At 38.2% G+C, this 22,243-nt stretch overlaps 1 protein-coding gene across 3 annotated transcripts in view; it reads left to right on the plus strand.

The window, feature by feature from the left end:
- Positions 1–22,243, plus strand: part of LOC144608061 (arginine-glutamic acid dipeptide repeats protein-like) — a 258,178-nt gene that overhangs the window by 48,938 nt on the left and 186,997 nt on the right. The window contains exons 1-2 of one of the 3 annotated variants that reach the window (XM_078425326.1): positions 14,831–14,927; positions 16,747–16,864. The exons of 1 other annotated variant lie outside the window; for it this stretch is intronic. The gene's annotated coding sequence lies outside the window, so the exon portion shown is untranslated. Of the gene's footprint in view, positions 1–14,830; positions 14,928–16,746; positions 16,865–22,243 lie in introns of those variants that run through there. One more of the 3 variants, XM_078425327.1, reaches the window with a different exon arrangement.

Here is a 22,243-nt window from a genome sequence, read left to right on the forward strand (position 1 = left end):
GGAAATATTTTCCTCCTATTTGCAAGAGGCTTATAGCAAAGAGGACTTGAAAAGTGGAAAGCTTGTCTTCTGAATTCATGTCATGTGTGAGCCATAACTATTGCTGGGGAATAGAAATCTTGGAGAACTAAATGTGTGGTGACACTAAAAGTACTTTAAGACATCTGCACCTCTGAAAGGGCTGAGTTTTGATCGGAAATGTTGCAATCCAGCTTTAATTAGGAGGCCCATACCCTAATTAGTTTGAGGAACCTGAAATAAAAGATTTGGAGTCAAAACGCATAATGATTTATTTTAAAAAAAATAAATATTAGGAATGTGCAGTAACTCCATGACTGAGTTTTAAAATTAATGTTATGTTTATATTCCATTTAAAATTCACACAATCTTGTGTGCTTTTTATTCCTCAGTTATCATCCGTTAACACATCTTTGAGCATTAATTCCATGTGACCAGTTTTATAACCAGTTTTTCATCAAATACAGAGTTGCATGCATCAATATAAAACCAGCCATCTGGCCAGATCATCCATCCCCTTCATACTCCATCATGGCAGGCAATGTGGGACAGCTGAACCCATACAATTTATTTGATTCTTCCCAGCATAAAATGTAGCCAACATTTAAAAGACAACAGTGGCAAAAAGTACTTTGGGAGATAGTAGAATGAGCTGAATCTGTTTGTGCCATGTTGTATTCAATAAGTATTGTTCTGTTGTAGAAGTTAAAAGGTAATAAGATGTTTGACAAATGTTCATGTGTTTTTCTTGCTAATTCTGCTTGATTTAATTGGTGTTCACTTATTTTATGTATTTTCTTATTTCCGTTCTTTGCATATCTCCTGTTATCTCATGAAACATTTAAATATACCAATCAAAAAAAACATAGATAATTTTGTCCGCTTGCATAAAATGATGATGTAAAATAATGCTGAGAAACTGCTAATAAACGTCTGTTGACTACTTCAGATAGCATCTAACCTTTTCAGTTTTTTGGATTGATTGAAAGATACAGCATGGAAGCAGGCCCTTTGGCCCACCGAAACCATACTGACCATCCATCACCCGTTCTCTGTTATCCCACTTTTGCATCCACTCCCCACACACCAAGGGTAATTTACAGCCGGCAATTAACCTGCGCATCTTAAAGGTGTGGGAGGAAACCGAAGGAGATTTGTGCGGCCATGGAGAACATACAAACTCTACCTAAAGAACACCTGTAGTAAGGATTAAACCCAGGTTTTTGGCTCTACGAGACAGCAGCTTTACTATCTGTGCCACTGTGCTGCCCTCTGTCCATGAATATTTAAAAATAGATATATAGCTTGAGAAATCATCTTAAAATCTTACTTCCATACTTGATTGGGCGTTTTTCCAACGTCGGCACTTGAATAAATGATTTCTAGTTACTCCTGAGAACACGAGTTCTTTTATTGTGCAGCTGACTATGTACATAGTTGTTTTTCTTTTACATTAAGGTTAATCTTCTTCTTGCATATGGCGTGCACAGCCTGAAGTTGTAGGTCAAGGAAAGACATCCAGGTCAGGGCAGCAGCAATTGCTGGGTGGATGGCCTTGATGCCACCAGGGAAAAGCCTCGGTGAGAGTCATTCACGATGTGTGGGATGGTCTGGCCTGGATGTCTGCAGTCGCAAGCAGGGCTGTCTGTCTGTCACCCCCCACTTGTGCAGGTGATGGGCTGTTCTTGCATGGAGGGTGCGGATCCTGTTCAGGGTTAGCCATTGCTTGCGATGGAGGTCAAATCCCGGTGGTTTCACTGTGGGGTCTGTGATGACATCTCCGTTGTTGGTGTTGGCATCTTTCCAGGCTCTGCGCCACTCAGTCTTGGAATCATTGAGGGAGATTGTAACTTTCACATGGTCCACCCTGTTTCGACTAATGCAATCAACCCGACGTGCACAATCTAATTAAGGTTAATGGAAAACTATTTTGTAAGCCTGCAAATATTTCCAGGTGACCTGTTGAAACAGGCTGTGTTGATGATGTATTGTCACTAGTTTACTAGAGCAAATAAGAATGAAATCTCTCAATAGTCCATCTATGACTATTGATTCTGAAAATATACATCATTGATCTGAACTACGATTTAAACCTTGAAAGAAATCACAATCATAGTGCCTGAAGATGGGTCTCGACCCGAAACGTCACCCATTCCTTCTCTCCAGAGATGCTGCCTGTCCCGCTGAGTTATACTCCAGCTTTTTGTGTCTATCTTCGGTTTAAACCAGCAGTACCTTCCCACACAATGATATAATGTTAGTTTGTAAATATTGGCCCTATAATAAATCCAGTGTTTGGATGGCTGGTTGTTTAGAATATATTTTTTTTCTGAATAAGTCTGCTACTGTAAGAGCTGTGGGAGAAGTGTCTGGAAATTGAAGAGGGTGGAAATTCCAGCGGAGGGCTTGGAAACCATTTTGGAAATATCCTTGTGCAGGAAGGAACTGCAGATGCTGGTTTAAACCGAAGATAGGCACAAAATGCTGGAATAACTCAGCAGGACAGGCAGCATCTCTGGAGAGAAGGAATGGGGACGTTTCAGGTTGTGTCCCTTCTTCAGACTCTGAAGAGTCCAAAGAAGGATCTCAACCCGAAACGTCACCCATTACTTCTCTCCAGAGATGCTGCCTGTCCCGCTGAGTTATTCCAGCATTTTGTTTCTATCTTTGGAAATATCCTCTTTATTTTGAATACATTCCCATTAAAGACATGAAATAACAAAATTGAAAGTGTTCAAGACGGATATAATAAATTCTGACAAGGTTAACATTGTAAACAGGAAATTGTTCCTCAATGTTTGATACTTTGGTATCAATAGCCGGACATGAATGGTTAGATGTTTTTATGACTGGTTCCCATCATGTCCAGAGGAAAAATTAAAAAGTACCTCATTGTTGAAAATAAAACAGGCGAAAAATTCCAAAGTACAAACTAGCCACGTGCCTGATCAGTGATGGTGCATGCATTTTAGATTATGTTAAAGCATTATGAAAAGACCAAAAAGCCTACAAATTGAACTACAACACAATTCAATTACAAAATATTGTTTTATACTTCACTGAAGTAGAGGCCTGGAGGCAAAAGGGAAGAGATTCCACTGTGAGCTCATGCTGATCATTTTAATAGTATTGTGAAATAAAAATAATAAATTTTGCATTAGTTCAGTCTAGCGATATAGCATGGAGACAGGCCATTTGGCCCACCGAGCCCACGCTAACCATTGATCACCCATTCACATTAGTTCTATGTTATCCCACTTTCTCATCCACTCCCTACAGAGGCCAATTAACCAATTTACAGAGGCCAATTAACCAACAAACCCGCATGTTTTTGGGATGTGGGAGGAAACCCACGCAGTCGCAGGGAGAACTTGCAAACTCCACGCAGACAGCACCCGAGGTCAGGATCGCACCCGGGTCCCTGGCACTGTGAGGTAGCAGCTCTACCACTGCGTGCCGCCCTTAATTTTGGCAACCTAATTATATTTTGTGCATTGAGCAAAGATACCTGCCAGTCAACAACTTTTCCTAATAATTTTCATTTATTAATTCTTTTAATGATTGCTTGTGCTAATTTTCTCCCTTTCATAACAGTGCAGAATATCGTTTTTCCAACTACGGAGAAAGTGCAGGAAAAGAATGCAATGGCTGTAATGAGATAGTTTGGAAGTTGAGGAATTCATCCCGAGCATATGAAAAGTCCGTTCACGAGTCTGATAACAGTGGGGAAGAATATGTTCCTGAATCAGTGATATGTGCTTTCAAGCGTGTCCAACAGTGAAGAGGAGAAGAAAGAATGACTGGGGTATGAGTGATTCTTGAATATGCTGACTGCTTTCCCAAGGCAATGTGAAGTATAGAAGGTCATTGGTGAGGCCGGGTGAGGGAAGGCTGGTTCGTTTGATCGACTATGATGCATTCACAACTCTCTGAAATTGTTTGCGGTCTTTGGCAGAGCAATTGCTAATCCAAACTGTAGACATCTGGATAGAATGCTTTTTGTGGTTGATGTAATTGGTAAGGGTCACTGCCGAATAGTCTTCTGAGGCAGGAGAAGCGTTGGTGTGCTTTCTTGGCTGTAGCATCAATGTGGTTAGAACAGGATAAATTGTTGGTGATATTTACACCTAGGAACTTGAAGAACTCGACCAACTCCACTTCTTCCTGAAGTTGATGTCCAGCTTCTTCATTTTGCTGACATTGAAGGAGAGCTTATTGTCTTGGACACGATGCTACCAAGCTCTGTATCTCCTTCTCGTACTCTTGTCATTCACGAAAATCTTTCAAATCTTTCTTCTGTTTGCCTCTTGTGACAGAGCTTGAAGGGGTGTACCTGTTTCAGAAGTCTGGCGTCAGGTATACAACATGGACTTGTGTATCAAAAGGTACACTGACATTCTAATGTATTTCTCAGGTCCTGCATTGTGAGAGGTGTCAGTTTTGAGATGAGTAGCTGTCTGCTCTCTGAGATGTATGTAAAATATCTCTGGCATTATTTTGAAGAACAGAGGAATAAGTTACGGTGTTCTGGCTGATACCTACATCCTCATTCAATAGGATTTAAAACAGATTTTCTGGACAATATCCTGTTGCAATTTGTGGGAGCATATCTGTGTGCAATTTCGGTTGTGATAATTTCTTACATTGCCATAGTAGCAGCACTTTATTGGTTGTAAAGTGTTTTGGGACATGCTGAAAAAGCGCAGTAAGAGTGAAACATAGAACAGTCCAGCACAGGAGCAAGCCCTTCAGCCCACGATGTCTGCTGAACATGATATCAAGACCATCTCTATCTACCTGTGGCGGCACGGTAGCGCAGCGGTAGAGTTGCTGTTTTACAGCGAATGCAGCGCCGGAGACTCAGGTTCGATCCTGACTACGGGTGCTGCACTGTAAGGAGTTTGTACGTTCTCCCCGTGACCTGCGTGGGTTTTCTCCGAGATCTTCGGTTTCCTCCCACACTCCAAAGACGTACAGGTATGTAGGTTAATTGGCTGGGTAAATGTTTAAAAAAAAATTGTCCCTAGTGGGTGTAGGATAGTGTTAATGTACGGGGATCGCTGGGCGGCACGGACTTGGTGGGCCGAAAAGGCCTGTTTCCGGCTGTATATATATGATATGATATGATAATCCATATCCCTCTGTTTCCAAATGCTTATCAAAAGTCTCCCTCATGCAAGGTACTCACCACCCTCTGTATAAAGAAGTTGCCCTGTAAATCTCCTTTAAACTTTGCCCCTCTCGTCTTAAAGAATGCCCTCTAGTATTTTATTTATTCATCCGTGGAAAAAGGGTCTGACAGTCTTCCCTAACTATGCCTCTCATAATTTTATATACTTCTATCAGGTCTCCCTGCAACCTCCGGCCTTCCAGAGAAAACAATTCAAGTCAGTCCAACCTCCCCTTGTAGCTATGCCAACTAATCCAGGCATCATTCTGGTAAACTTCCTCTGCACCTTTTCCAAAGCCTCCACATCCTCCCTGTGATGGGGCGACCAGAACTGCACGCAATACTCCAAATACGGCCTAACCAAACCCTAAAAAGCAGCATCATGTGTTGCTGACTCTTATATTCAATGCACGGCGTATGAAAACAAGTATAGCAGACTTGCATATTAGATAAGCATAGCAGGCTGATTAGTCTTCACTTGCGAGAATGACACCGTATGCATACAGGTGGTTTGCTCCCAAGCTATAACAGAACATACACACATCTGTATATTACCTACAGTGAGCAAGTAATAATAAAACCGTACTGATGGGTGCGAAATAGGCTTACTTTCTGGATCCAGGTCAATTTTGATAGACAATTGAAATGTTTTATTTTAATTTTTTTACACTAATCATTTTAAATGTGCGATAAATAGTTCTGAGAGCATGATCTTGGAGGTTTTATACCCCCTGCTGTTCCCTAATAAGATTTATTTGTTCTCACAGAATTGAGATGAGTGAAGGGACTTCTTCAAAGAAAGAATAAATTATTCGTTATTGTTGTAGTTTTAGTTGTGTTACTTCTAATTCCATCATCCAAATCATTAATATATATCATCAATATATATTGTAAATAGTTGCGGACCCAGCACCGAGCCTTGTGGCACTCCACTCGCCATTGCCTGCCATTCTGAACTGGAGACCTGAGTCTGATGGGACCCATTTTCTGCATTTAGCTTGGATGTATATTCTGTACATTAGTGGCCATACCTTATAAGTACATTTCAGCAACTGCAAGTATTTTTCCTATTTTTCTGCAAATGCTTCCCAAAATTGCTTTTATTGAATTACCCCATGTGAACAACAACTGAATTGAGCATATTTTGATCATATTTGAAAAATGTCATAAGGTTAGATTTGGAAAGGTTGTGGTCAGGGGTTCAATTTTATACCCATTGCAGACAAATACTAGAGACCCACCTAACCTTGAAGAAGGGTCTCAACCCAAAACCCAGCAGCTCAGGCAGTTTTCTTTCTCCACAGATGCTGCCTGATCCACTGAGTTCCTCCAGTGCTTTGTTTTTTGCTCAAGGTTCCAACACCTGTGGTTACGTGTTTTTGATTGACCTTGTTGGATCAACAAGATGGCCCTCAGAGACCGTTAAAGATAGGTTGTATGTTTGTATTTTCAGAATACTTTAAACAAGTTATGCTATGAAGTGATAGCGAAGAGGGAAATTCCATGTTTGAGAGGGAACAATACAAATAATTCTGACTGTTCCCTGTCTTATTTCTTTCATAAGGGCAATTATTTCCATGGAAGGACACAAGTTTGAGGCCTAGCAACAGTGTTATCTTGTCCGAGCAACTGATTCTATTTAGGAGTCTTTTTCAGCAAGTATGAAGAGCATCATCACTATGTCAATGGTACCGTCAGTTGAGATGTACATGCAGGCATCATAGCCAGAGTCAGTGAGTAGGGATTATCATCGAACGCACCCATCACATTTTTTCTCTGAACTACTGGGTGTTCTATGGAAACGCAAGGAACTGCAGATGCTGGAATCTTGACTAAAACTAAAAGTGCTGAAGGAACTCAGCACATTAAGCAGCGTTTGTGGAGGGAATGGACAGACGGAATTGAATGTTTTGTTACAAATATGGATTGAACTGTGATAGAACAGAATTGAAAATGTTGTTAGAAATCTGTCAAAATTGTGTTGACATGAAACTTGGTTCAAGACACAAGTTGCACCCTTTCAGCCTCGGATTTCAACATGCCACAAATAAAATATTGTGGTCTTGGGTCGGGTCCCATCTTCAGACTGGATGTTTCAGGTTGGGACTCTACTTCAGACACACTTTCTGTGGTGATGGATAAAACCAGCTATCTTTCTGTGGTCAGGGATTCAAACCTCATTTTCTGTCAGAGAGTTGTGAATCTGTGGAATTCTCTGCCTCAGAAGGCAGTGGAGGCCAATTCTCTGAATGCATTCAAGAGAGAGCTAGATAGAGCTCTTAAGGATAGCGGAGTTAGGGGGTATGGGGAGAAGGCAGGGACGGGGTACTGATTGAGAATGATCAGCCATGATCACATTGAATGGCGGTGCTGGCTCGAAGGGCCGAATGGCCTACTCCTGCACCTATTGTCTATTGTCTCATATTTTCAGAATTGTATGATTTAGCATTTTGTCAGATATAACACATTTTTACACTGATCTAATTAGGAAATTAGAGCACAGGTACAGCTCCTTTGGCCCACAACATCCATGTGGACCAGCATATGCCTTGGCGAATTATATACTTGCTTAGATTCTTCCAGATGTATGAAAGTTACTGCCTCTTCTATCCACTGATGCGCTAACCAATGTTTAAAAAAATTGTGCCATTATCTCCCTGCTTTCATCCAGTGGCTTGGCATATGAAGGCAAGTATCATTTACCCTTCTTGACAATTGCTCTCTGTGATTTGCTTACCTATGTCTGCACCTCCATTGCCTGTACTTTTTTAAAAGTGCTAATCTTAAAATAGTTATCTACATGAAATGTACCTAATTTGAGGTTGTTGGCAGAGTCTTAAAGAGAATGAAGAACATTATTTTTCTTGTATGTATGAACATTTTTAATCAATAATTTTGTCATAAGCTTTCTCTTGGCATGTATATTTTATCTTTCAATTTTTAAAAGATCCATCATGTGTTGCTCTTGTTTTTCTACTTGTAAATTGAATCACGACTGTGGTTTTTGATAATGGTAATTATTTTACCCATTTTACTTGACACTAGCATTATTCTTCTGTTCAGTGTTTTCGTAGGTGAAGACTTGAATTTAGATTGTGTTCTCAGATGGGAGTATGCAAAGGTTTAATTTTAGCTGTGTTTAATTGATAGATAATGAGACAGTGAAATAGGTATTTTTGTCAGCACATTTTGTTTTTAAACATGGAGGATTGATTTATTTTAAATTATTTAAATAGGGTCATGGATTATATTCATCATGTATTTTTTACAGAGAAAACCATATTGCTCATAAAATAAATTTGCTGTTTCTTTATTATAAATCTTAAATAGATGTAATCTACATCTGTTTAGATCTTTCCCAAGAACAGAGGCAGCATTACTATGCCTCCAACAAGCACTTACAATTTCATTTAATTTTATATCAAGGAAGGTTACAGCATTGTTTTATTTTTATAATAAAATATTAATCTGCACTCTGCCTGCAGAGTATAATTTCTATCTCTGTTACCGTAGTGCGAGCTTCCTCCCAGCAGTGCACAGAGAACATAAATGTTAAAGGGCAGAACACTTGTGCCAGGTTGTTTTAATATTTTATTTGTGGTGTGTTGAAATCCAAGGCTAAGTGAGTGTAACTCTTGTCTTGAACCAAGTTTCATGTCAACACAGTTTAATCCAGATTTATAACAAAACATTCAATTCTGTTCTGGTACAATAAGCATAAATACATAAATAGTACAAAGTTACAATTGTGACGTAAAATGGACAGTTGGTCTGAATAATAATCTGCATGCATTGTGATATTTCTATGCAGTACAGGTTTTAAGTAACTGGTATTAGGTTAACACTGTATGAATTTTTGATTGTCTTTTTCAGTACAATATTAATGTTGGCTACCAATGATTCTGCAGTGCTGGTTTGATTTGGTTACTCAATTGGATTGTACAATTTAAATGCGTTTATCTGGCATTACCAAACGTCTCTGTGATTACTGTACTTGCAGTTGACTCTCTTGCTTCTAAGGGAAAGCTTTTTCATAAATGAACGTTATAAATGAACACCTCAGGTTGTTAGTATGATGCTACTGTATTGTTAAGTGGTCACTTTTTTTGGCTGAACAATTAGGCTGTAACTTCATGTGTTTGATTAGGATGGATCATCAGTGACCAAAGGTTTTAACCCAGTGTGACAAAAGGGTAATCTCTTCTCTTCTCTTAAAGCATTTTACACAAGGCTTAAGTCGGGACTGTGGTGGAATATTCGGTATGCGAGTGAGTCGCCAATGGCAGAGACTTAATATATAATGCCATATAATGCCAGTTGGACCGGTGGTTGCATAAGGGTCTGGAATCATTGTTCACAAATACCACCAGCTTATGAGGGGTGTAGATAAGGTGGATAGTTCAGTCTTTTCCCCAGGGTAGGGGAGTGAAACTAGAAGGCATTGATTTAAGGTGAGAGGGAAAGATTTGGATGGGGCCCGACTAGCAACTTTTTCCATGCAGAAGATATTAGGTATCTGAACAAGCTACCAGAGGAAGTAGAAGTGGGTACAATAACAATATTTAGCACATTTGGACAGGTACTAGGATAGAAAAGCTTTAGAGGGATACAGGCCAAATGCAGACAAATGAAACCAGCTCGCGTCGACACAAGGGTTTCGTGGGATCAAAGAGTTGTTTCCATGCTGAATAACCCAATGATCATGACTAGCAGTATATTTTGTCTGCACTGTGAACTGTTTGTAGGATACTTTACCGTGCATGCTGTAACTAAACAGTGCCTCCCAGCAAAAAACAATAAATGGTCAGGAATATCATCATCACTAAGCTGCACATGGTTAGTGTGTTCTGGAGCTGTGCCACAATCCTTGGTTTCTCAAAGTTTTGTGAGTGATGTCCATGAGGATCCCATACGTTTAAGGTAACCCAGGTAGAGCCTTCTCAGCAAAATTAGAGGTGAGCAATAAAAGCAACTTTGCCAGCTTTGCTGACATTCCAAGAAAAAAATAAAATAAAGTACAGAATTTAGCAGGTAGTGTTTGAGGCATAGTATTGTGGCCGACACTTATCCTGCAGATTATAACACCAAAACAAAGTATCTGGTCCGAATTATGGGACTGCGTTCTATATGTAAATTAGTTCAAGAATATTTTGTACTCTGTTTTGAGCTGTGATGGTTGCAATTTGGTTCCATTTGTAGACTGGGGAAGTATTTATAACCAGCAGCAGTAAATATGTATTGTGCTTGTTATTTTCTACTTTTTGATGAAGCCTCTCCTATGTAACTGTCCTTATTGGCAATCCTGTGTTTCACAATCTAGTTGATAGGTCAGGGAATATAACCCTTCCATAAATTTATATTTAGATATCTATTGACATCTTGTATGCTCATTTTTAATTATCTGTGATTGTTTGATCTAAGAGCACTGAGTAATTTAGAGTGTGCTATAAGGAAAGGAAAACCTGAATGTTGGTTAGTGGCTGGACTTCTACTATATAAATGTGTATTGACATGCACAGCATTTGAACTCCATTGACAAATGTTTGTTCTTTTAGATTTTTAATGGCAAACACATGCTGATTTTCTGAAGACAGAAAAACTCCTGCTCAGAATCTTGTTTAAGGTCAAACTTGTACGATGGTTTACTTGCCTATTGTCTATCAAATGTAGCAGTTTGTGCAGCAGGAAATTTATGCTTTTTTTGGAGGGCAGGGGAAAATCAGCTTGAATTGATACATTGAAAGGAAACATTTGGCAGGCACATTTCCTTTGGCTTTCTGTGTTGGTAAGAGTTAATTTAATGATGCTAAAATCACAAAGAGTGCTTTTTATAGAATGTTTTCTTTGTCTTTTAAAAGTAATTTCATAGTTAAGGGTATTTATTTCACAAAATGCTGGAGTAACTCAGCAGGTCAGGCAGCATCTCAGGAGAGAAGGAATGGGTGACGTTTCGGGTCGAGACCCTTCTTCTGGTCTCGACCCGAAACGTCACCCATTCCTTCTCTCCTGAGATGCTGCCTGACCTGCTGAGTTACTCCAGCATTTTGTGAAATAAATACCTTCGATTTGTACCAGCATCTGCAGTTATTTTCTTACGCATAGTTAAGGGTAGATTATTTTGTTTTAAAGAGGTCAAGATATGAGACGGGGAGACTCCACTTTGTCTCAGTTGGAGTTTCCTTGTAACTACTTGAAATGCTGTAACTGACTGGGCAGTTATGTTGTATATTGTTCATCAAGACAAAAAATACATTAGCAATAATTGTAATTGTTTCCTAATTCGTTGAAGAATGCTGCTGAGTTCTTCAAGTGTTTGATGCAGTTTTGTGAAATTTAGGAAGGCGTTAAGGTGTGAAAGACTGTCATTGATGGAATGCTTTCCGCATATACATTGAATATTTAAAATCTGTAGGGAGGAACTGAAGAAGGGTCGCGACCCAAAATGTCACCTATTCCTTTTCTCCAGTGATGCTGCCTGACCCACTGAGTTACTCCAGCCTTTTTGTGTCTGTCTTTGAATATTTAAAATCTGCTGGTTTACAAGTGATAATAAGAAATTATTGCAACTAAGAATTTAATTGTTCCATTGCAGTACATGACAATTGACTCGCTCTTTTGACCGATCTTTTTAAAATGACTTTGAATATAAAATCATTCACAGAAACGATAGTTATTAATATTTTCTGTAATTTATAAACTTGTCGACTATGTCGACTTTCATGCTGCTTGGATTCATCTGGATCATGCTTGTCTCGTCTTGATTGCTTTATTGAAACTTGGACATATGAGCTTGCTGTTCCTATCAAATAAATTTGTTGGATATCTGCGGCCATCTCTTCGACATCTAGACTAATCCCGAGCTGTGGTGGTCAATCATCCACATGATCATCACTTCTCATTTCCTTACAATGCTCAACTGAGTGAGGGCATCACTCTTCTTGTGTTCATTCAAAGCTTGATGATTTCCTTGAGTCTTATTTTTTATCAGTTCCAGCAGACTTCAGCGGGTTTTACAGACTGTGAGTTAAAATAGACCATAACTGTCTGATTTAATCAATCACTAAACTAGTTACACTATTCTTGCTTATCTTTCATTCTCTGGGGCCACCCCATAGCACAATGCCCACTGTTACTCCAAAATAGTTCAAACAAAAGGTGTTTTGATTCAAGAAAAGTAAAGTTTTATTGTTTCAGTTACAGAGACTGTTAAGTGCCTAGGATATTCAGTTGAGGCTGTCAGCTCCCCTGGCTACATGCTTAGGCCTGTAGAATGCAGAGTGCTTTGCTTGTAACTGCACCCGTTGTCTCCTTTCATTATCTGTTAATGGTGCTCAACATGACAGGGCTGTGTGATAAATGGAAGCTGCAGTGAAACCCGGAGCTGGATTCTTTGTGTCTGAAAGTGGTGTTTGTGCTTGCTCTGGACCAAGCCATAGAAACGTGTAGTCACTTTTAACAAGATACTTCGAAGTGCATATTAAATAATATGCTCAGAACCATTACATTGCAGCTTATTTAATAGAAAATTACAGTATGCTTTTTTCAAAGCCTGAAATGACTTTCTAATAAACTGTCTGTTATTGGTCCCTACAGACACAAAACTATAATAAAGGAAGGGACTTGCATTTAGCTCCTTTCACAACCTTGGGATGACCTTCAGCCTTTACAGACAATTTTGAAACGTGGTCACTGTTGTGTTGTAAAGAATGCAGAAGCCATAGCCTTGCCTCAGCAGTGAGGTGTTGGATCAAATGTTCATTGACGATAGATATTGGCACCTATAGATCGGACACCAGAATTCTATTCTCTTGGTATTTTCAGATGGGATCTTTCACATCCATGTCATGGGGTGGATTATTATTCAAAAGATCCTAAGAATGCTACACTCTCTTCGTGTATTGCATTGTGGTGATGGCTTGGACTTTGTATGCGTCTCAACTGAGGTTTGAACTCATGACCCGAATGTCATAAGATAAAGAGTGCCACCTTTCGGCCAAGGCTGACACGTGATACTTATGAATGAATTTTGGCACATTTTACACTTGCATTAAGCCATTTTGGATTGTGGTGAACAGACAAATGCTAACTGATTTTTGAATGGAATGTTTAACTTGATTCAGTATTTTAGAAGCTTCAGGTGAAAATAGCCAAATGTGCAATTTTTAAAAATGATGCCAGCTTTTATTTCTCTTTCAAGTCTGCTCAGAAAAGCAGAGGGCGGCAGTGTTGTTGATACTTAGTCTGCTGAGCATTAAATAATTGGAAAAACCTGTCCCATTTGATATATAACTTTTGTGCACCAGTAGTGATTGAGACTAGTTGAGTATAATTAAATACAGGTTTTGGATCAGGTATGGTGGACATTTATTTGTTGTAATGTTGATACGTGGTAATTTTGTATGGTTAAAATATATTATGCGTTCCACTCATAAAAATACATTGCTACATTGTCCATTCAATAAAGCATTTTAAAATGGACAACTTGTCTTCATTGTTACTAAAATCCTTCCGTTCAATAAGTTGCATTGTTTTATAGAATACTAATGAGTAATTTGAATTCAAAACTTTGGAATGCGGAATCAATAAAAAAAACGACTTTGTCACATTGAAAGGAAAGGGTTAACAGTGTATTTGAATATTTTTTTTAATTTTCTTGGCTGCTGTGTTGTCCCTCAACACAACAAGCTACCTGAGAACATCTCAAATCAGGTTTTTAAAATATAATGGTTCAAACAATGGGAAACAAAGTCAATTAATGCTAATGTAGTCAAGTGGTTCTGTTTACTGATCTGGTGAAAGGTTATTTGAAAAACCCAACACAAACTATTTTGGAACATTTCATCTTATCCTCTCTGGTGAGCATCAATCATAGTGCTCAAGAATTAATGACTGCTTTGTTGTTGCAAGTCATAGCGTTCATTGCATTTTTCTTTTTTTTCCCATCTACTTCCATTGTTGATTAGAGAAATTGTCTTTGATTAATTCGCAGTTGAAAATGGCATGCCTGCTTCTGTGGTTTTGTGAGTTTGGGATTGATTTCAACTGTGACAGGTGTGGAGCACTTACAAAGCCACTTGGTTATGGAGCTTATTTTCAAGCGGTGTTTTTCCCATGAGGCGCCTCTTATTGAGTAGCTAATGTACAGTGTGTCTTCGCAGCAAGCCAGAGCAATGTGGTGTTCAATTTTTATTGATCTGTCATGCTTTCAGGGTGAGACGGCCATAACTGTTGATGAACCATTTTGATTAAAATTATTTTGTGTTTTAAATTATGCTCATAAAACCTGTGTTTGGAGACTATTTTGATTAGCTTGTATTTAAACATTATGTCCTTATTCAGACTTAACGATGTAGAAACGTGGCCTATGTCTGCTGCTTTGAATTGTCAAAAGACACTTGACAATTTCCCCCCCCTCGATCTGTGTACATTCATCTGAGCAGTTCATTAATATTCCACACAATAGCTATAGATCTGAGATGCAGATGACTCCGGGGATATTGTCTCTAATATCTTGCTTGCTGATGCATTTCTGGCTGACCATGCCATTAAGAACAGTCATCAATCACAATCTAGTTCTTTCTGTGCTTGACTCCAGTCCTGGTTTTTCCTGGTACTTGTTGTTGGAGGTTTGTTCTCCTTCACTGGTGTCTGGATAAAGAAGACTACGTCAGGCATGTGGAGTGTCTGCAGCACAGCTGAGCGTGGAGTGTGAAAGAAACCACAATCTGCACTGACTCCGGTAACCATTCAGCTCTGATTTCCTTCGCTGTATATGTACAACGGTGTGCTCTTTTTAACTTGCCAGCTCTGTCCTGGCCAAGCTTGATTGAGAAGCAAAGCAGCAGGCCTCTTTGTTATCAAGTGCCTTCTCTCCATGGGCTGTGGCTGTTAACGGATACAGCAACGCTGACATTGTTTAGCCTGGTTGTTGGATTAGGCCCAGGCCATGAAGAAGGTCTGCTGGGGTCAGCTGAACAGCTGCTAGAATTGCGGTAAAGTTGTTGCTGTCACCTCAAGGAATTTTGAAGATTAACAGATTGTACTGACTAGGTTGAGAGGAAGAGCTGGCATGAAAAAAATGAATGCTGAAACAAAAACCATTTCCACTCGGTTATCTCTTTTATCACTATTTTTCTCATGTTGCTGAACTTGTGTGGGAGTGTCTGGAAGTGGAATGTCTTTTATGTTTTTGTCTGGTAACTGTACAAAGTATGTGATTAGTTTTTTATCATGTATTTACACAATACCTTAAAGCCAGCAAGCACAGGTCGTGAAAATAGGACCTGCTTGACCTGTTTACGCATAAGGTTTGTTTTGTGGGGGAAATCAAAAAGCTTTATTGCCTTTGTCTCATTGCCATCTCCATGCTACTGTGTGCACATGTGTCTCCGATCACTATGGAGCTCAGCGTGCCTCGTCAGCCACCCCAGCAGTATTAGTTATACACAAAGAGAAAATTATCAAGAAAATAGGAGACTGTTTTGTGTACACACACAAAAAAAAACACTTCTCGGGAACTGTTGATAGAAAAGCTTCCGAAACATAGAGTCCTTGAGTGATTGTTGTACTTTGGCAATCGGCGCTTGGCAGACAGCTCCAGGAATGTCATTCGATCTGACTGCATGATAGAATTGGCTAGGATTACATTAGTGTTTTCTATGGCTGTTGAAAGTGATGCATCAGCGAGTGGTCTTCAGTAACACATTTTAACTATTTGGTCTGTTTGTTTTAGTCAGTTTATGCATTAGGGTGTTTGCTTGAGTTTGTAGTATTTTTCGGTTTTGTCTCTGAGTGTTTCTGAGATACCAGCAAGCAGGATGTTAACATACAGCTCGCTCACAGTTTCCTCTTATTTTTGTGTCATTGACGAGAATAAAAAATATCACAAGAAAACAATAAGATCAAGTTCTTAATTACAGATGCAAAATGACTTTTCGTCTTGTGTTGCCTGAACTTACTGGAAAACATCCTGCATTGTTTATGTTTTTTCCCCTGCTCGGTTTTGATGTGTTGGATTATGTGATGTTTACACCAGATTTGCTGAAATGCACAGGATGCAAGTATTAGAAAGATTGTGTAAATGGGACTCAAACTGATTTATAAGGCTGATACCTAAAACAACATATTACTTAGACCTATTATTACCTTCAACGTTGGTTTTAACTTTTTAATTCATTGTACTACCGATATTTGTGTGAAAACAAATTGTGAATTCTGAATTCAGTACACCAATTTGTTCTATACTTTTCGGAAAAGGAACACTCGGTCAACAAGCAAATATAAAAATTGCCTGTGCCGGTGTATTTTTTCAAAATTAAAGGATCCACACCATATCTGTAGTCTTTGGCGTATTAAAAAAAATAGTTGAGAAAAGCCATGCAGGAATTTGGCTTTCGACCACATGTTGCAAGTTTATCTAAGGAAGTTATTCAATGTTAAGTGAAAAATAAACTGCTGGAGCAATTTAGCAGGTCAGGCAGCATCTGTGGAGGGAAATAGATGATGTTTTAGGTCAGAACCCTTCAACACTGTTCAATGTTAATCTTAATTTGCATCAGAATTCCATCGAGGAGGTGTGATTGATACCACAACGCAACAGCTTTAAAATGTGAGACCTTAAAAGCAGCTAAGGCTCCACGAATAAGACGTTTACAGAAGGAATACCAAGGACAAATGGCAAGCAATTCTTTTTCCGATTAAGTTTTAAATAAAGTAATTTGTGGGCAGTTCGGTCTTTGCATTCACTTTCTGAATTGGGGTCACGTAATGGTATTGGTTAATACAAAAAATAATTTTTTGTGATGGGATTCATAAGCCATTTCATTTTTGGTTTTTCAAACATTAAACTTATGTTATTGCAAGTTTATAAGTTAATTCAAAGAACTTAGTCTAACTTATGTGCACCATTTTAACGCGTTAATTCCTATTGCCTATACCAATTTTAAATTTAGTTGGGTTTTCGACTTAAGACATTAACTCTGTTTCTCTTTCCACGCATGCAGCCTGACCTGTTGATATCTTCAGCATTTTCTGTTTTTGCTTTCCATTAAACTGAGCCAAATAGAAATGATTTGTCTTCTAATGTCCACAACTTTCTTCAAGCACAGTTGCCCAAAATGCCACCTGTCTTGGATCATATTCATGGGGCATCAAGCCTGAAGTAAATTAAGCCAATTAAGTTGAATTGGCAGAAAATGCATCAAAGTGCTGATGATTTTGTATAACCAGGTTTCGAGTAATGTAAAATTGAGCTGTGAATTTGAGGTACAGGTCAGGTGTGTTGTATTTTCAGTAGATTTCAAAGCAACCTAAATTTTGGAAATAAAGTAGAAAATATTGGGGACACTCAGCAATTCAACAGTGGGGTGAGAAATACCATTAATGTTTTTGGGTTTGCCAGAATTGAAAAATTTCTGATGAAACTCTTCCAGTTCTGATGAAAAGACATTGACCTGAAAAGTTAACTCTCTGTTTTTCTCTATATACTGTTTTGACGTGTTGCTTGTTTTCAGCATTTTCTGTTTTTATTTCGGATCAATAGTTTTTATTTTTTGTCTTAAATTCCTGGAGCTTCACTTAAATATATTCCATTGAAACTTTTATCATGTTTTCCACTGAACGAAGCTGTGAGCAATGTGCACTGATATTTAGCATATCTTTTTTATTAAAATGAATTTCCTGATTTGTGGTGCTGAATGTGCTCAGGGAAGCATTAATTCAAAGTGTCACCAGTGTCAATATGCACACTTCTGCTTGTAGTTCTGTTAAAGCCTTTAATGTGAATTTCAACACTTCAAACATTCTCCTTCAGCCATTTCAAATCATATCTCTTTAAGCCTTTGAACCCAAAGAAATCTGCTTTGAAAGTACACATTTAGTGTTTTTTTAAAGACGTTTCTCTATGTAATTGTGAAAAAACATAAAATCATTATTGCTCAAAGCTCTTAAACAAGGAATACTCAGACCGTAGGAATTGTGCAGTGTTTTAATATTCAACACCTGCAACTGAATTATTTTTAAATATATACAGATTTAAGTACACATTAAAAAAGTATTTGGAACCTTGGATAAAACGTTATTTTATTTTAAAGTTTATTTTTCCATTTGGTTTAGATTGTTCTTTGTAATATTGCTGAAATGAATTCTTTGTGTGACTTCAGTTATGACATTTAAGCTGCAGTAAGGTAAACTTGACCGTTTGAACACTTGGCTGTTGAAGGATTAAACTATATTTTTAAGGTAGACAAAATGCTGGAGTAACTCAGCGGGACAGGCAGCATCTCTGGAGAGGAATGGCTGACGTTTCGGGTTGAGACCCTTCTTCAGACTTATGTCAGGGAAGTGGGCGGGACAGATAAAATGTAGTTGGACACAGTAAGACTGGTGGGAGAACCGGGAAGGGGATGGGGAGGGAGGGAAAACAAGGGCTATTTGAAGTTAGAAGTCAATGTTCATACTGCTGGGGTGTAATCTACCCAAGCGAAATATGAGGTGCTGTTCCTCCAATTTGCGCTGGGCCTCACTCTGACAATGGAGGAGGCCCAGGACAGAAAGGTCATATTGGGAATTGAAGGGGGAGTTAAAGTGCTAAGCAACCGGCAGATCAGGTAGGTTAAGGTGGACTGAGTGGAGTGTTCACTGTGTTTGGTTATAACAACACTTGCTTCCAACATATGTTAGGTAGTGGTATTTCACTGATTCAAAAGGTGTGCAAAATATGTTTTGTAATAGCTGGTGGAGAAATATTAATCATTTATTTAAAATGGACTTGGATGCTGCTTTGTTTCAAGGATATGTGATGAGGATATATGGTTATTGGATGGATGAGTTGCCATCTATTTTGAGAATTTATGCTATTCAATAGCAAATTTCAAACAAAGAATGACTTTTATAAAATATAGCTATGTTACTTTTCTTTGAATACGATGCCATAATTTTGATTAAGTTCACAAACTTTAAAGCAGTCACATATTGTGAACATTATCATATTTAAATGCATTTTGTGATTGCTACTGATTCGAACAACAGTCCTGATTGCTATAATCTCATCATGGAATGTCAAGAGTGTTTTGAAAATTTGAAGCTGTTTGAAACACTGTTAGTCGAGGGTCTTTGAAGTAGTCACTGTTTCACGTAGGTTGTGCAGCAACATTCAGTGGACAGCAAAGGGATCCCACACTTTTCTGACTTACATGTAACACCCACAGAGGCCATAGGTGAGTTTCATCAGCTGCAGATAATATTAAACATAGTTTAAAATAAAAATAACAAATTAATGTAATATATTAAAATTGCTTAATATTTCATGATGAATATGTGTTATGGACTGAGGTTGTCCTTAAAGAATACAAGCATGAAATTGATAAATTCCTTGGAAATAATTTAAACAACTGTGCTGACTTCAAAGTTAGATGGTCTTTAGACTTTAGAGATACCACGCGGAAACAGGTCCTTTGGCCCACTGAGTCCATGCCGCCCAGCGATTGCCCTGTACACTACCACTGTCCTGCATGCTTGGTACACTTTACAGTTTTACTGAAGTCAAGCGGCCTACAAACGTAGATCTTTGGAATGTGGGAGAGCACCCGGAGAAAACCCACGCGATCACAGGGAGAACGTGCAAATTACGTGCAGACAGCACCCGCAGTCAGGATTGAACTCGGGACTCTGGTGATGTGAGGCAGCACTTTTATCGCTGTGTCAGTATGCCGCCCAAGTGTTGTTCAAAAATGTGCACTATCGACAAAGGTAGTGAGAGAATAAGTCTGGTTTGATTCTGCCCAACTAGAATTCACCAATTTGGCAATAATTAGGGACGTTTTTTGTTGGTAGCACCCAGTTTGGAACTGCAAAACATTTTGAGAAACAGCAATTGATTTAATATTGGTCTGTCATTTAGACTCTAATGTGCAAGCTGGAACACCTGTCAGGATTTTGTTAGTAACTGCAGCATTTCAATGGAACTGTTAAATCTGTGTTCTAGATTTTAACTAAATAGCCATGTTGGGACATAGCCAAAGTCTAAGTACATCTGTTCTACAGAAAATGCTTCTTCAATAGCTCCTTATTGCCACTGGTTATTTCACCTACACATGGAAAAAAATACACTTTCAATTTACTGATGGCTGTTGATTACTTCTCTTGATTTCTCATGAGGTACTGATGACTGAAATGGTTTTAACAATCTGTGATTTTAGCAAATTATACAATTGTGTTAAAGTAGGATTTTGTCATTCATTTGAAAATAATTTTGGACATTGCTGATGAACTTGCATTGCCTAAAAGGGAAAATGTGCTTAAAATACAGCTCACAGAGGTATTCATATCACAAAGCCAGTGGTATGCAGTGTGTCATGGTTTGAAGAGAGATTTCATGAGATTTGAATTCATGGAGGGCTACTTGTTGAAATTTGGATGTACTGTCAAAGTGTTGTAGAATCAGATTCCATATTTATTCTTTCAAAGGGTAATTGGAAATGCGCTTGATTTTATGGGGTTGTGTGCTAAGAGCAGGAAAATGGGACTAATTTAATACCTTTATCGAAGGAAAGGTTTGACCATGTTTCCCTACTGAGGTCAAAGTGGGCATTTGCATGGCTATGCTTCTGTGAACACTTACTCCCTGTAACCATTTCGCCCAAGTATCATCCACAAATGAGCCTTTATAGTGACTATTGGAGGATAATCGGAAGTGACGAAGATTCATCCTTAATCATTGTCCAGAAATGTGCATTTTCAACAAGTGAGGCTGGAGAGTAATGAAATCCTGGTTGAAATACCCAGCTAAAATTCACAAACTTGGCAAAAATTTGATTTTCAGCCTGGGTCCTTTCTTATCAGTACGAGATACTGATAATTCTAAATTAACAAAGGAACTGATAACCAAGTTTTTAATCAGTTCTTTTTAGCAGCAGTGATTAATAAAAGGTTCATTTTGTATGCTTGGAACAATGCAGGATTTTCAAACTTTATTTTTCCTTTATTGACAGTTTTGCAATTACAGCCATATGTTCTTTTATTCATGTTAGCTAACTGTTACTTAAATATTTAAAGCTGAAACTGACAGAGTTTTTTGTAGAATGTCTGCTTTTGAGTTCTAGTACATAAATGCTCGCCATAATATCTTTGTTACACTGGCAATTGGGACTGCTTTACCTTGCAGCAGCTGTCAGTCGTTACCATTACAATATAGTCTAACATCTAAATTAATAATAGACTGGCATCATGTAAAGAGTGGTAGAATAGTTTTATAAACATATATGGCTCTTATTAAATTAATTTTAAAGTCAATTCTAGCTTTCCATAAGCTCAGGTACTCTGGTACTCAGGTATCTATTCAGACGTGTCTAATATATTTTTGTTTTGCTTTGCAATTATTTTAAATAGGCACTGAGGAAATGGTTTCAGAAAGTGGGGAAAAAAAGATCTAATATGGTGAAAATGTAATTAGTCATGGAATTAATTAAAAAAATTAAGCTATTTACATGTAGATGCACTCATTTTCAAGTTATTCATGTTTTCAGTTCATTGGTGATCTCCGTTGGTAAATGCAACTGCGTCTTATGTAATAAATGGTTGTGTGGCTTTTGAATATTTTGGGGTTGGCACTATAGAGGGTAGCAGGTGCGTTTACATTCAATGGTCAAAGTGACTTTAGGTACAACATAATGCTCAGTGATAATCTTACTGTAAATTGTCAGCATGTTAAATCTTGTACACTGGTGTCCATTTTGAAGTTGTCCCAAATTCCCAAAATTGAGATATTTTCCCCACTTGTATTTTGTACGCAAAATAAGCTAAATTTAAACTTGAGATTTTTCTGTTCTGTTAGAACAATCATATGTTCTAAACATATGACTGATATGTTTAGAATATTGCACATAGGACTGAATATAATAATATCTAGACAAGGATATATGTAATATTATAAAACAAAGGGGTAAAATTGGACTGGTTAGCAATTATAAGGATTACTTCATAAATCATGTTTCATTTCCTCTTTTTAACTGCAGGAACTCTTTCTTGTAGTGTTTGTGGAGGTGTAAGATATTTCAG

The sequence above is a fragment of the Rhinoraja longicauda genome, chromosome 30 (genome assembly GCF_053455715.1).
Source record: "Rhinoraja longicauda isolate Sanriku21f chromosome 30, sRhiLon1.1, whole genome shotgun sequence".
Taxonomy (NCBI): domain Eukaryota; kingdom Metazoa; phylum Chordata; class Chondrichthyes; order Rajiformes; family Arhynchobatidae; genus Rhinoraja; species Rhinoraja longicauda.